Source organism: Clupea harengus, chromosome 22, assembly GCF_900700415.2.
Source record: "Clupea harengus chromosome 22, Ch_v2.0.2, whole genome shotgun sequence".
Lineage (NCBI taxonomy): Eukaryota > Metazoa > Chordata > Actinopteri > Clupeiformes > Clupeidae > Clupea > Clupea harengus.
Genome location: NC_045173.1, coordinates 20,510,840 through 20,526,124, shown reverse-complemented (window position 1 = coordinate 20,526,124; position 15,285 = coordinate 20,510,840). Strand labels below are relative to the sequence as shown.

General features: G+C 43.8%; 1 pseudogene; it reads left to right on the top strand.

Moving 5' to 3' along the window:
* The first annotated feature begins 295 nt into the window (after window positions 1-295).
* LOC116218321 lies at window positions 296-7,025 on the top strand (annotated as a pseudogene).
* The last annotated feature ends 8,260 nt before the right edge of the window (window positions 7,026-15,285 follow it).

Genomic DNA, 15,285 nt, shown 5'->3' with positions numbered 1-15,285 from the left:
CTGTTCCAGGCTGATTCTTTACATCTCCTGTCGCTTTAAGCTTCTTAATTATTTCCATGATAGTGGAAATGGGTATTTTCAACTCTTTAGAGATTTTCTTGTGTCCATTTCTTGATTTGTGCAGCTCCACAACTTTCTGTCGCACATTGTCACTGTGTTCTTGGGTCTTTCCCATAGTGATGAGTGACTAAGGGAATTTGGCCTGTGTGTCATATTTATACCCCAGTGAAACAGGAAGTCATGGTTGACCACTTAAGAGTTCCTAATCAAACAGGTGAACTTAAAAATGTAAAACATGCAGCTAAAGGAAGTCAGGGAGGTTGTCCGCAAAGCAAGGGCAAGCTCTGCACCAGGACAGAGTGGCACTTCATACAAAGTGTATAAGAACTGTCCCAAACTCCTGCTGCGTCTGTGGAAAATCCTGCGAGTCTTCTGGAGAAGAGGGAGGATCCCTGAACAATGGAGAGTGGCTGAAGGGGTATGGATCCCGAAGGAGGAAAACTCCACTCAGCTAGACCAGTTCCGCATCATTTCCCTGCTGTGTGTGGAGGCAAAGGTTTTCTTCAGTGGTGTTTCCAAACGGCTGTGTACCTACCTGGCAAAGAACACCTACATCGATACATCTGTCCAGAAAGGCGGCATTCCAGGAATGTCAGGATGTCTGGAGCATACTGGTGTGGTGACACAGCTCATTCGGGAGGCCAGAGAGAACAAGGGCAACCTGTCAGTGTTGTGGCTTGACCTGGCAAATGCATTCGGTTCCATTCCACACAAGCTGGTTCAGCTCACCTTGAGAAAACATCATGTACCCAGCAGGTGTAGAGACCTCATCGCTGATTATTACAGCAATTTCAGGACGAGGGTCTCTTCAGGAGCAATAACATCCAGTTGGCACAAGGTGGAGATCGGTATCATCACAGGGTGTACTATGTCTGTGACATTGTTCTCCCTAGCCATGAACATGCTCACTAAGTCTGCTGAGCCAGAGTGCAGAGGGCCCCGCACGAATTCCGGACAACGGCAACCACCCATCAGGGCATTCATGGATGACCTCACAGTCATGACAGAATCAGTCCCAGGCTGCCGGTGGATTCTGAAGGGACTTGAAAAGCTGGTGGAGTGGGCCCAGATGCGTTTCAAACCCGCCAAATCCAGATCAATGGTGCTGAGGAAGGGGAAGGTGGAGGACAAGTTCCGGTTTAACATCACAGGCACAGCCATTCCAACTATCACAGAGAAGCCAGTCAAGAGCCTGGGCAAGGTTTTTGACTGCTCTCTGAGAGACACAAACAACTATCCAGTCGACCTGCACTGAGTTGGATGGCTGGCTGAAATCCGTGGACAAGTCAGGCCTACCTGGGAAGTTTAAAGCCTGGGTCTACCAACATGGCATTCTTCCCGGGATCCTGTGGCCCCTCCTTGTCTACGCCGTCCCTATCTCAACAGTTGAGATCTTGGAGAGGAAAGTCAGCAAACACCTCCGGAGATGGCTTGGATTACCAAGGAGCCTGAGCAGCATTGCACTCTACGGGAACACCAACAAACTGCGACTGCCTTTCAAATCCTTGGAGGAGGAATTTAAGGTAACTAGAGCCAGAGAAGTGGTTCAGTACAGGGACTCAAGTGATCCGAAGGTGGCTAATGCAGGGATCCAAGTGAGGACTGGCAGGAAATGGAGGGCAGAGGAAGCGGTTCAAGAGGCAGATGCAAGGCTGCATCACAGGAGCCTGGTGGTCACACGAGGTCGAGCAGGGCTAGGATCCTTTCCAACTCCCCAAATGAACACCAGGGGGAAGGAAGGGCGACGACTTGTTCAGGAGGAGGTGAGAGCAGCAGTGGAAGAGACGAGAACCTGCAAGGCAGTGGGAATGAAGCAACATGGAGCTTGGACGAGGTGGGAGAATGCGGTTGAAAGGAAAGTGACCTGGGCTGAGCTTTGGAAAGCCGAGCCTCACCGCATCAAATTCCTCCAGGCAGTGTATGACGTGCTTCCAAGCCCGTCAAATCTGCACATATGGGGCATAGCAGAGACACCAGCATGCCCACTGTGTTCCAAGCGAGGAACCCTGGAACACATCCTCAGTTGCTGTACTAGGGCACTTGGAGATGGTCGGTACAGGTGGAGGCATGACCAAGTCCTCATAACCATTGCTGAAGCCATCAGCACAGGACTGGCGTGGGCAAAGCAGTTCCGACCCTCCAAGAAAACCATCACCTTTGTCAGAGCTGGGGACAAGCCAACTCCTGCCAGAAGAACATCATCTGCAGGCATCCTGACGTCTGCAAGAGACTGGCAGTTGTTGGTGGACCTTGAACATCAGCTGAAGTTCCCCAGCCATATTGTAGTCACCACCCTGCGACCAGACATTGTCCTTGTGTCTGAGTCCACCAAGCAAGCAGTGCTGCTGGAGCTGACAGTCCCGTGGGAAGATCGCTTGGAAGAAGCCTTTGAGAGGAAGCTCTCCAAGTACGCAGGACTGGTCAGTGACTGCCAGCAGGCTGGCTGGAGAGCAAGATGTTTCCCTGTGGAGGTTGGATGCTGGATTCCTCCGGAATTGTGCAATATTGTATCACTATTTATATACAAGCTATTTATTGCCACACTGAACTTAAGTATTTATTGATAAGCATCTATTTATATCTCTGCCTGCAAATAAGACATCAGAAAATAAAGTGCATTATTTTCATACGCCGCCTCCTTTCCTCATTCATTTATTTGAATAACCCATAGTGGGGAATACCGGGTCCAAGACCCCCTTGTCCTGGCCAATTCTGATTCTTAGCCAAGCTTCAGTCTGGTCTAGGTTACATTCACAAGACAAAGCTAAACCACTTCTGATGTTAACAATCTCTCTGAGGCTTCTCACACCTAGCATTAACATGTATCCTAGGTGATCCGATCTCAAGTGGACAGCTCTAAGTATGTCAGTATTGAGCTAAAACAGAGACTAAGTTTGGCATTGAAAACATTACTTGTATTGAAATAAACTTTGGGCACTGAGAATATGTTTTGATGTTTTATTCTTTATCCTGATGTGCTTTTTCAACTACACTCTTTTCTTTGTTTTTTTCCGATGTCAGTACTTTTCAATGTTAAATTACTGTGTCTGTTTTGGGGTGGGAGTGGATGGGAGGGGCAAGAATGATATTATTTGCATATATCCAGTGGGCAACGCATCTCTGGACCTCCTCTCACAGACGGAGGGTCGAATCTGGAACCCAAACCCAGCTCGTCAGCAGCTTTGGGTCTTGCCTCTGAAAGGCCAGAGCCATTGTTAGGGATGTGTGATCCGGCAGTTGTACGGACCATCCACAGCTCCGAGGCACCTTCCACCTATGCGCTGTAGACTAACAGGTGGAAGCTATTTGTGAGCAGCCATGCACAGTAGGGTAGATGATGTGACAGTTGGGTATCAGAATCAGAATCGGAATTGTATTTAATGCCAAGTAAGTTTACACCTACCAGGAATTTGTTTTGGCATATTGGTGCAGACAATAAACATAAAACATAATAACTACACATAAGAAAAACTATATATAAAATAAATATTTAAAAAATACATAAAGTAAAAAGAAACAAATATTTAAAAATATTAAGAGATAATAAAATATTAAAAGATATTTACAGGATATGAAAATGAAGTGGAGGAGCTGTGCAGTCTAGCAGTAATGTGCAAAACAGGAGTGCAATGTAATGTAATGTAAAGTGTGTAAATGTAACACAGACTTGAGGCGTGGGGGCGGAATAAGAGTCCATGTCGGGGGGGGGGGTCCTTGTTGATGAGGCCAACTACAGCCGGGAAGAAGCTGGTCTTGTGGCGTGAGGTTTTGGTCCTGATGGGAAGTACCTCGAAGAGTTTGTGACCAGGGTGGGAGGGGGCGGCCACAATCTAACCTGCACGCCTCAGGGACCTGGAGGCGAACAGGTCCTGTTAACAGATATGTTATGTATGTATGTTCATGCCAGGTGTGAACAGGGCCTCTGACAGGATAGACTGGGATCTATGAGGGACGATTTATGGCCAAGTCAGCAAGTGCCACAGCTGTTAAAAGAACCCTGTGGAGAAACCCATGCTGGACTTCAGATAGTCCTGTGTTGAACACTTCCACCTCAACTGCTGGAGTTGCGATACCATGGTTGTGGAGTATGTGATACTTTACCTGTATTGCTGATTGCCCTGGATGGATCTGGATAACTACATAAAACCTTTAGAACACAGTGTTATTTTCCAGGCCTCAGAATAGGCTGAATTTCTCTCCCTGTACGTAGCTGGAGATTGAATGTCTGAAGGGGTACGGGCAGGGCCAGAGTGGGGCCACTTTTCAGCCTGGGAATTTCAGGCCCAAGACCGGCCCCCTTTTTCCATGGTAGTGGAAATTGGATAAATGAAGAAACAGTTCAGCTCTTACTATCCTGTAGTTTTGTCTATATTTATTAATACCATGGTTCAACAAATAATGTAAAGGTTAAATAATAATCCACTTAAGCTGAGAAGTTAACAAAAAATATTCCACTATTCCACAAGGATAGGTTGATAAATTAACAAAAGCAGAAATAAATAAATAAAGCATTTGAAACATATCCCACTCTTCAACAAAGAGGCATATTGAACTAATGTTTACAGTTCAACTCACAGTACAGTATAGTTACATTGCGAAAAGCACCAACAGCATCTACAGCATCAGTAACCGCCTAAGCAGTACACTGGTTTCAGCCACTTTATCTATAACTGTGTCGTTGCTTATAGACATGAGGATTTCCTTCTCTGTGCACATTAACATGAAACCCTCCAAGTTGTCCTGACTCCATGAGCTTCGTAGCCTATTCTCCACAAATTTTAAGGTTGAGAAGCTTCGCTCACATGCAACCTGTGTGATGGACAAAGTCAACAGAAACTTATATGCTAACCCAATGACATGATAAGCATCTGTGAGGAGGTTGTACTGTGAGAGTATTAAATGGACACAAATGGCAGTTTTTGCAGGAGGAACAGGTCCTGCTTTCAAGCTCCATCTCTGGTAATATTTTGTTTGTGAATAGGTTGACAACGCTACAACGATATTAACCAACGCTACAACGTTAGCCTAATAGTTACGTTGCTAATCATTAGGCCTATGTCTCTCTTTACCAGTTGTCACTTGTGTTTGTCCTCTTGAAAATAAATCGGTAAGCTTGGCACATTTGACAGCATCCTCCTCCAATGCCTTTCTTTTTTTCAACCTGGCTTTTTCAGTCCCTCTTCCTCCCATCTATCCTCTCTGACGCGTATCGTTGGGAGTAGTCTTTATTTGACACTATGTGTCAAAAATGATTGATTAGGGGTAATAAATGTGTGATAAAGATGTCATAGATGATGGATCTGTATCCTGTCATCTGGTTGATATCTGATCAGCTGTCAATTCCTGACAGGTCCCCATTGTTCTCTGACAAGCCATACATTTAACCCTGGTTTAACCCCGCCACCCCAGGTCCCAGGTGTGGGGAGGCAGAACAATGTTGATAGCAAACTGGTATAGTGTCAGGGGGGTGCGTATCAACGGTTTGTGTCAGAAGATGTATAAACACACACACACACAATTGGTCCCGCCTCAGGCAGACCCAGTAAAAGGGTGGGGTTTCTTCTGGGGCTGTGTATAAAGAGCCTAGATACAGTACATACAAACCTGAGAGTTAAAGCATTTGAGACAGGGGTAAAAAAAAAAAAAAAGAGTATAATGGGTGCAATGAATAGTGATAGTACCATGCACACACCGACTAGGGTTGTCAGTATGGAGTCTGGGGTAACTGGCGCCCCTAGAAAAAGAAGTCATCCACCCGGTTTTAAGACTAAAGTTGTGATGCAGCCACCAGCTAGCCTGAGATATGAATGGCCGTTACCTGGTGGTCGCATAGGTGGTTATATTTTTGACGATGAAGAGCGGTGTGTGACGTTATACACGTTGGATACACCTGGAACGGACTTTACAAACGATATGCCACACATCTCATACAACGCTGAGGGTTGGAAAATGTCTAGGTCCAAAATCTGGAAAGACGTAAATGTTTCGGAACTGGGTGGGGGCCGTGCTTTCAAGAATATTGATGGATTGTTCAAGTGGGTTCTGCTTGAAGAACGGCTGGAGGGCGTTAAAGTGAAGCTGTTCTAGAGAGTGTCACATGGTTAATCATTGACGCCCACACCCCCTTTTAAAGCGTTGAAAAGGGGGCTCAACCGATGCATAGCGCCATAGCATTTACCATGTCTTCTACGACTACTGGCCTCACAACAGCAATGATGGATTCCGGAGCCGCAACAGTCAATGATACTATGGAAGACACAGCCTCCGAAACCATCGTTACAGCAGCTGATCTACCATCCGAAATCGATCAGGAGTGTATATACATGACTTCAGAAGACGAGTCAGATGGTGAGATCTCAAACTCCACATCGCCTGATGACACCCCTATCATGATGACCCGCAGGATGGGGCCTACAACCTTTGAATTACCCATCAGACGGAATGCGCCTTGGTTGATGTCCAACCCTGCTATTTTCACCGTTGCTACGGACTCACCAAACAATGATATCAGCGCAAGTGGTTCAAATGGTATGCCGCCTACCGCCATAATCACAATATCAGAACTATCACCCAAAATCATCAAAGCGTGTGTATTTGTCATGTTAAATCGTGTTATCACCAAAATGCTACAGGAGGTCTGTAATGGGTGTGCTGTGGATCATCCGAGCCAGCTACAACATCGATGTCTTTTTGAAGAGGCATCGAGGTTCTATACCGACAACAGCGACAGGGTGAAAACCAGACTTTATCAAACGTCTATGTTGCAGGTCCTGGCGCACGTTTGTACTACAAAAGGGGTTATACCCATCAAGCTAAGAATGCTAGGGTCGGTGGATATGATCCTCTGGGATCGGGCAGAGTCTGAGGTTGGTGACTACCACATTGACGCTCCATATGACTTAATCGACGGACCCAGTGGAGCCATTATTGAAACAGCGATGAACGCATGCTGGCTTCAGCATTGAAGCAGCCCTCGCGACCTGGAGGGTCATGAAAAAGCACACCTGAACACTGCTACAAGATGGGGAATTGTCTAGATCGAAACAAGCGGGCAGCTGAGCATGTCAAGAGACGTGTGAAATATGAACTTTATGCATTGTTGTGTAATACCATAGTTAGTGATTCACGATATATTACTACAACTTTTACAGTGTCTAGACAGCGACTATTTGGTCTCAAAAAACAAATGTGTACAGCCAGGACATTATCTACTGATTGGGTTGATATTGTACATAGGGGTGCTAATGTAACAAGGCCGTGGTATATTTCATTACGGGTCATTTTAGAACACCTGATCTTGGGTCATCAGGGTGATTTCAAGCTGGGTCATCTTATTGTTGTATGTACATATGTTGTCGATATATGTACCGCTAATCTAAGTAAAAGTAAAACGAGTGATGTTTACACAATAGTAGAGAGTTTGGTTGATACGCTGGTAGATAAACGTTTTGATACATGTGTTAAATTTTTAAAATATTTGGATACTTATTGTAGATGATCGCATTAATGTAAAAAGGTATCTCTGGTTATTTAATAAAACCATATGCTTGTATACGGGGTTGTGTCATTTGTTGTTAGCTGTCTAACATGTCAGAACATCTGAAAGCCGCATACTACGACCCTTCAAGCGAGGGCTGCTACGGTGGTCAAGATCGTTTGAAAAACGCTGTTTTCAATGCCACAGGGGTTCAGTTACCAGCGCGCCAAGTGTCAGAATGGTTAGCGGGTGAAGAAGCCTACACACTACACAAAGCCACACGGATTAATTACAAAAGAAACAGAGTCATAGTATATGGTATAGACAGACAATTTCAAGCAGATCTTGTGGATATGACTATGTACTCAAAGGAGAATGACGGCGTTAAATACCTGATGACTTGCATAGATGTCTTCAGCAAATATGCTTGGATGCGTGTTTTAAAAACCAAGACTGGTGCAGAGGTTGCTCGTGTATTTGAAGATATTTTAAAAGAGGGCCGTGTGCCTCTGAAAATACAAACAGATCGGGGGAAAGAGTTTTTCAACAAACATTTTCAGAAAGTGATGAGTGAACACACCATCCAACATTTCGCTACAGGGAGCGAATTAAAAGCCAGTGTTGTTGAGCGTTTCAATAGAACTATTAAAAGTAGAATGTGGCGGTATTTAACATCTGTCAATTCTAAACGTTATGTGGATACAATACAAGCTCTGGTGTCCTCATATAATAATAGTAAACATCGAAGTATCAAGATGCGGCCTAGAGATGTATCGCGAGAAAACGAATCACAGGTGTTTAAAACATTGTACGGCATGAAAGATGCTAGCGACCACATTGTGTTTAAATACAAAACAGGTGATATTGTCAGGGTATCGAAAGCTAGAGGATCGTTCACCAAAGGTTATGAACAATCATTCACGCATGAATTTTTCACCATAACAGAATGTGTACCGCGAACACCACCGGTCTATAGGTTAAAAGACTATGATGGGGATATGATAGAAGGTTCATTTTATGAAGCAGAATTGCAGAAAATACATATTGACGGAGCTAAGCCATTTAAAATGGAATCTATTTTAGAAAGAAAAAAAGAGGGGTCTGTATATATGGTGCTTGTAAAATGGCTGGGGTGGCCTGACAAGTTTAACAGCTGGATTCCTGAAAAAGACGTGGTTAATATTTAAAAACCGTGGTCCGGGGGCCCAACAAGTCATTGGTATCAGAGACGTCATGGATGACGAAGGTTTTTATGTAACCCTGCCCTGTAATGCATCTCAGAGTGTGTATAGCGACAATGAAATTTCCAAGTATCGGACTAATCTAGCTAGAGCCCTCCTATTGAAAGGGCAATGGGAGGTAGGGTTATGTGAATTTCAATACCCACGAACATGGGAAACATTTAGTTATGAAGATGCTAGGATAATTCTCACTGACAAAGTAAGCAAGATGTCAACAGCCTTCATTCTGCGTGCCGGGTATTACGCAAAAATCCCTGATATAGTTGCTGAGATCAACAAGCATACAAACGCTTTTGGTGTGAAATTAGGTTATGATGATGTTATCAACAAGATATTTATTGTTGCGAAACAGGAGATGACGCTAGTGTTCTATGGGAAACTTAGCCGGATTTTAGGCTTCGATGCTGCAGCGGTCATCGATGCTAACCTGACCCCTAGCACGGGTAGAAAATATGCTGATCATGTGGCTGATTTGTATGGTGGCGAATATGCATTATTTGTATATAGTGACATCATAGAATACCAAATTGTGGGCGATCATTTTGTGCCCCTCCTAAGATGTGTACAAATAAGCGGTAAGAACAAAGATACAATCACTATCAACTACGACAAACCACACTACGTACGTGTCTCTAAAAGGCATATCAGCGATATAGCCATTGAAGTCAAGACGGATCAGAATTACAACGTGCCTTTTAAGTACGGGAAGGTCGTTGTAAAACTGCATTTTAGACCGGTGAAACAAACACATCATTTTTAAAAACAATGAAGCCCTTCAGCATATCCGCGGACCCTCAGCGATATGTAGCCTATTATCATAACCAGGCCGGCGGCTTTATGCCCGGGTTTGCTGGTGGTACCACCATGTATGGGGCAGGTCTTGGGGGCTTATTCAGGGGTCTTTTTCGTATGGCTATGCCTCTATTGAGAAAAGGCATCGGTATTGCTAAACCACATCTAAAAGCTGCTGCTAAAAATATTGTCGGTGATGTCATATCTAGGGTTGTGACTCATCGTGGAGATCAGACCCAGGCTGGTTCAGGCATGTTGGTAATGAGTCGTACCAGAGCGAAGAGACCTCCAGGGGTGAGGCGTGTCTCCACAACAATAAAAAATAAGCGCAAGCCTAAGAAACGCTCAGTGACTAAACGGAAGACGGCTGGTGCACCACGTAGAAGCGCTAGTGTTAAAAAGAGGTTAAAAAATATATTCTGATTATGGCTCTAATACATGGCTTGTCTGAAGAGTGCGTTAAGTCGGAGCTAGATTTATTTACAGTACCTATGACACAGACAACGATTGAAAAAACGACTTATGTTGAGATAGCTCCTATAACAGCTTTGTCGGATACATCGCCCCTGGAATTTTTCATTGCCGGGAATGGTGATGATTATATAGATTTGAATAACACACTTTTGTATACACGGATCAAAATCACAAAACCGGATGGCTCGAATATTGATGCTGGCGCCAAGGTGGGCTTAGTAAATTATCCTGGGGCCACAATCTTTTCACAGGTTGACGTCTCATTGGGTGATCGACTGATCTCACAGGGGTCAAATACCTATCCATATCGCTGTATCATAGAATGTCTAATGAATTATGACAAGCAGACTCTGGAATCGTTGTTCTCTGCGGGTTTGTTTTACAAAGACATAAGCGGCCATATGGACACAACAGACCCCGTAGGAGCTAACAGTGGGTTGCGGAAGAGAGCCACATTCACAGCAAACAGTAGAGTTGTAGAGCTATTAACGCCTATCCACAGTGATATCTTTTTTCAAGAAAAACTGATGTTGAATAATGTGGATATCAGAATCAGATTGACCCGGGCAAAGGATGAGTTCTGTCTAATGATGTGGATTATAAAATTAGTATGATTTCGGCGTCACTATTTGTGAAAAAAGCCTCTGTATCAGCAGCTGTAAGACTGGGGCACGCACATGCCTTACTCTCTGCAACAGCTAAATACCCGGTTGACAGGGTCTGTCTAAAGAATTTCTCAATACCAATGTTTTATATTGACCAGTTGTGAGGGGTATAGTACCTCGGAGGATATTCAATGCCACTTCACATAGAGACAGGATTAGCTCATCTGATCCTGTTTGTAAAATGACCCGCCGCTGGTGTGGTTTAGCTTTAAGTAATTTTTTCAAAAGAGTCAAGTTTCGCTGAACCCGCCCAGACATGTCTGTGTTTCACCTCTTTTTCTGGATATAGACCACCGGATGCAATGAAAGTAAATCTGTTCTGAGCCGAAAGGAGTCCGGTGTCTTAGTTTTATAATCAACCATGAGGTAACCATGTGGTTTCTCTGTAGCATCTTTAAAACACTCCATAAAATATTGTGTATTACCAGGGTACATTTGTCTAGCCAACACGGACACTTGAGCGTTATCCCGTACATTCTTGAACAATATTAGATAATTTGTATTTAGACTAATAGTCTGGCTGGATTTACCTTGAAAAAATAGATTCTGTACCAGATATATCACACTGAGATTACGGTGGTGTACAAATTGTGTAAATGCTTTTTCAACCTGGCCATTACTACTGGCATCTTTCATAACATCGTCAATAATCAGCAAATTGTTTTTGGAGACCGGTAATAACACATCATCATCTAGCGCTTTAGGTATGCCTTGTATGAAATGAATGGGTCTTATTTTCAACAGTTCATCATAAAGAGGCTGCCAGCAGTTATATATATATACAATGTTATTAATTTTATTACAAATCACACGGTCAGCATACATTATCAACATTTTTACAAAATAGGTCTTCCCCGAGTTGGATGGCCCACTAATCATACATGAGAAAGGGTGTTGCAGTCTAAAATCAAAATTGTTAACATCAGTCAAACCAGTATTAAAGATAGCCATTTTAACATACCCACAAACAATTAGTATCCGTATGGTAATGTTGAGTAGTCAGGACATAAAACCCGTTTGTTGTACACAACTCTGAAGCGTTTAACATCTACTTTATTTCTTAGAGTGAGCTGTCTCTTATTGCGCACAATGTTGTCAGAGTGTGCTAGGATGTGGTGTGTGCTGTTGCGATTGATCACGTGATGATCAACCAGGTCAATCAGTGTATCTAACCTGATGAGTTTAGAATTTTCAGCATTAAGGGTTATACCTTTGGCCTTCATGCATGTCTTCCCCAGGGCCGTCCTGTAGCCGTATGTTTTCGGCCCGCCAGAACAGAACTCCACAATGTGATCCCCTACAGCCAGTTCATCTGTGAGATCCCCTAAATACGGCCCTAGTGGTGGTTCCCAGTCACCGTCTTTTGAAACAAATGTCACACTGTCGGTGTCACAGTACAACACTCTATCACCTAACTTATCCATAACATCATACAATTCAAGACGGGCATGAGCCGTGGTAAATGCACCAATGAACACATTTATATTGGAGGTCTGTCCCCCAACACCATCAGGATAACGCCACTGCACCAAAGCCACATCCTCTGAGACAAATGAAAAATGACATATCTCATACTCATTACCAAATATATGCTTTGCAAACTGTTCAGGCTCTTTCAAAATCTCTGTGGTGGGTAGATTTTCACGCATAGAAAACCTCCCCCACAACGTATTTAAAAGTAACTTGCTAATCGTTCTACGGGCGGGGTTCACAGATATCTTTTGGGGGTTCAACCTAATACCCTCCTTCTCAAAATAGTTGTCAACATAGCCCTGTTTCTCAACCTCCGACGATACATGGGCCGGGTACCCACTAGACTCTTGTTTAAATTGTAGAAATTTTTTCACATACTCTGAAAACAAAGTGTCAGATGTTTGTGGGAAGTGCCATACCTCATCAATTTTGACAACTGTGTAACCCTTCTCAACAGCCTTCATCAGCTCAAGACTGACCCAACAACCTGAAAGAGCCCTTTCATCATTGCTATGCGTACACGGTGTAAGCTGATTCTCCATTTCTACACAGGTCCGACACAGAGGAAACATCAGCTTGCCACCACTGCGGTATGGCAGGACTGGATGTAGTAGCCCTTTTGGTGGGTAGACAGTGGCTTTGACTAACCCAAAATAATTCTCAAGCGGTCCAAAGTCTTTCAAAATGATCTGAGGGTGGCCTATAGGGTATATTTTCCGAGCCTGACAATAGGGATACAGACTTGTAAAATCCACATAACGAATCCTCTCATCAGCTTGTGCTTTGTGATACAATTTGTAAGCATTTGTCCTACCCCCAAAAAGACTGTCTCTCGGTTTCAACCGCTCTGGGTGTATGTATGTAGTCATAAAATCCACCACAGAGGCATCATTCTGCTTGGCCACCTGCCACTCACACTCCCACATAACTTCCACCTTTAAACCATAACCCTTAGACAGTGTTTCTACTTTGTCATCAAAGTGTTTTCTCAGGAGGCTGTAAGGTACTTTTGACAGAGGATGGATATGGTGAGCCTTGTATCGGCAGTCATGCCCGTGGTGCATACACCCATTAAACTCCAGAGCAACTCTCTCACCAGCCTGCTCATAATAGCCATCTAGGTAGTATTTCCCAAATAAGACCTCGCCATCGTTTAGAGCATGACTAACCTGGACATTTCGCTGAGCTTTCACAAATTCCAGCCATTCAATTGAAACATTGGAGAAGGCCTTATGCTGGTTGACGTATGCATTGTTATGCGTCAGGGCCAAGGTGTCTCTGGGTAGGAAGTGTGTCTTATAAACAGCCATACAACACGACGGTAGGGTGATTTGATTAAAGGGGTCTATGGCAGTAGACTCCATGAATTCATGACGGTATTTGAGACATGCTTCACGCAGCAAAACCACATCATTTCTGCCATACGTATACAACTCCTTTTGAAAATCAAACACGTCATCATGGATACCATTGTACCAGACATCAAACACTGATCTATCCTTATCAGACATATTCCCATAACCATAGTATTTCTTATCAGGATAGGCCCCCACATAGTCATTGTTGTCCTTGGTGTTGAAGAGATGTGGAAAATACCCCTTAGCGCTAGTGACCAGGTTAAAGGCAGCGGGGGTGTTAGCCAAACGCATAGGGATAAATGAATAACTGTCTATGAAGCGCTGTTTAAAGCGTGCATCATACATATAGGTTATTCTACAACCCGTCATTATCACCTGGGGGGTGACACCCATGTTGGTGAAATGTTCCAACAGCAATATGTTATCAAACCCTGCGGCATTATGTGCCAGCCATGTATGACCAATATACTTGGAGCATCTAAAATGGTTTAAAAGCCTGGGTACACAATCATAACCCTCAGCTGTAAACTCATACCCAGCACCGGTTATGGCGCAGGCAAAATTAGCCATGTGTTTACCACCTTCAAAGCGCGTCTCCAAATCAAAGAAGATAAACTTATTATCCGCCTTCTGTTGTTTGAGAGGTTGTATGAAACAACTGTGATTCTCATTAGGGGTCAAACGCTGTCTACAATGGTGACATACTGCTTCAGCACAGGTATGTACTTTGGGGCTCTCCACACACACCTGATAACGTCTGCTACAATGCTTGCAATATTTAGTTAGGTCACAAGGGGATGCTAAAAAACCTGAACGACAGCGGGGCACTGCTTGCTTGTGCTTCTGAAAACAATAATTAGATTTACAATATCGACTACAATCACTACAGTGTATAGAGACCCCTTGCATCCTGTGACAGTCATGATCATGACACACATCGCATGTGTATTTACACCTATGGTGTGTACTAACTTCATACCCCCTGTAACAAAACTTGCATACATAAGGTACACCCTTGAACCCCTGCAGATTCAGAATTCCATGGTAGTGACCGTCATGTAAGTAAAAATGAGCTGTTCTATCGTGCGGTGTGTCATTACCCTGATAATGCATCAATTGACCATCATGATCCCTGTAAAAGACAACAACTTTAACGTTGAACGCTGTCTCAAATTTCCCAACATCAGTAAGGCATATCATCTGTTCTGGAGTGAACCCCACACGTCTCTGCATACCTAGTGCAATAGACTCTAACATAGCTGTTGTGGTGTGTGGATTTAGATAATTTGCTAAACACAGGGCAAAGCAGAGATTATTAGAACTATTAAGAGGTGAGAACAAATGCATCCTATTCTTCTTAATAACCTCATCGTGAGCCAGATCCCGTAATTTCCGACGGGCCCCACCGTGTCTATTACGGGCGATAGCTACGGTTAGCTCTAAAGATTGATCAGTCATGATGGATGTATTACTCTGTAACACTCTCTCAATAGCCTCAATAAGATGATGTAAACCATAACCATTTACTGGGGTCAACATGACATTCACGTCACCTGTAAGACTAGGCCCCCTCAGTGTGATATTAAGGATACCACTCTCACCAGCCAGTATTCTTGACACATCAACAATATCAGCCAATGTATCATGTATATGCACCATATACGCTGCCATATCTGTACCCACAGCATCCCTAAAGTTTACCAACCTATGAACCATCATACTATTAAAACGCGGACGACCCTCAA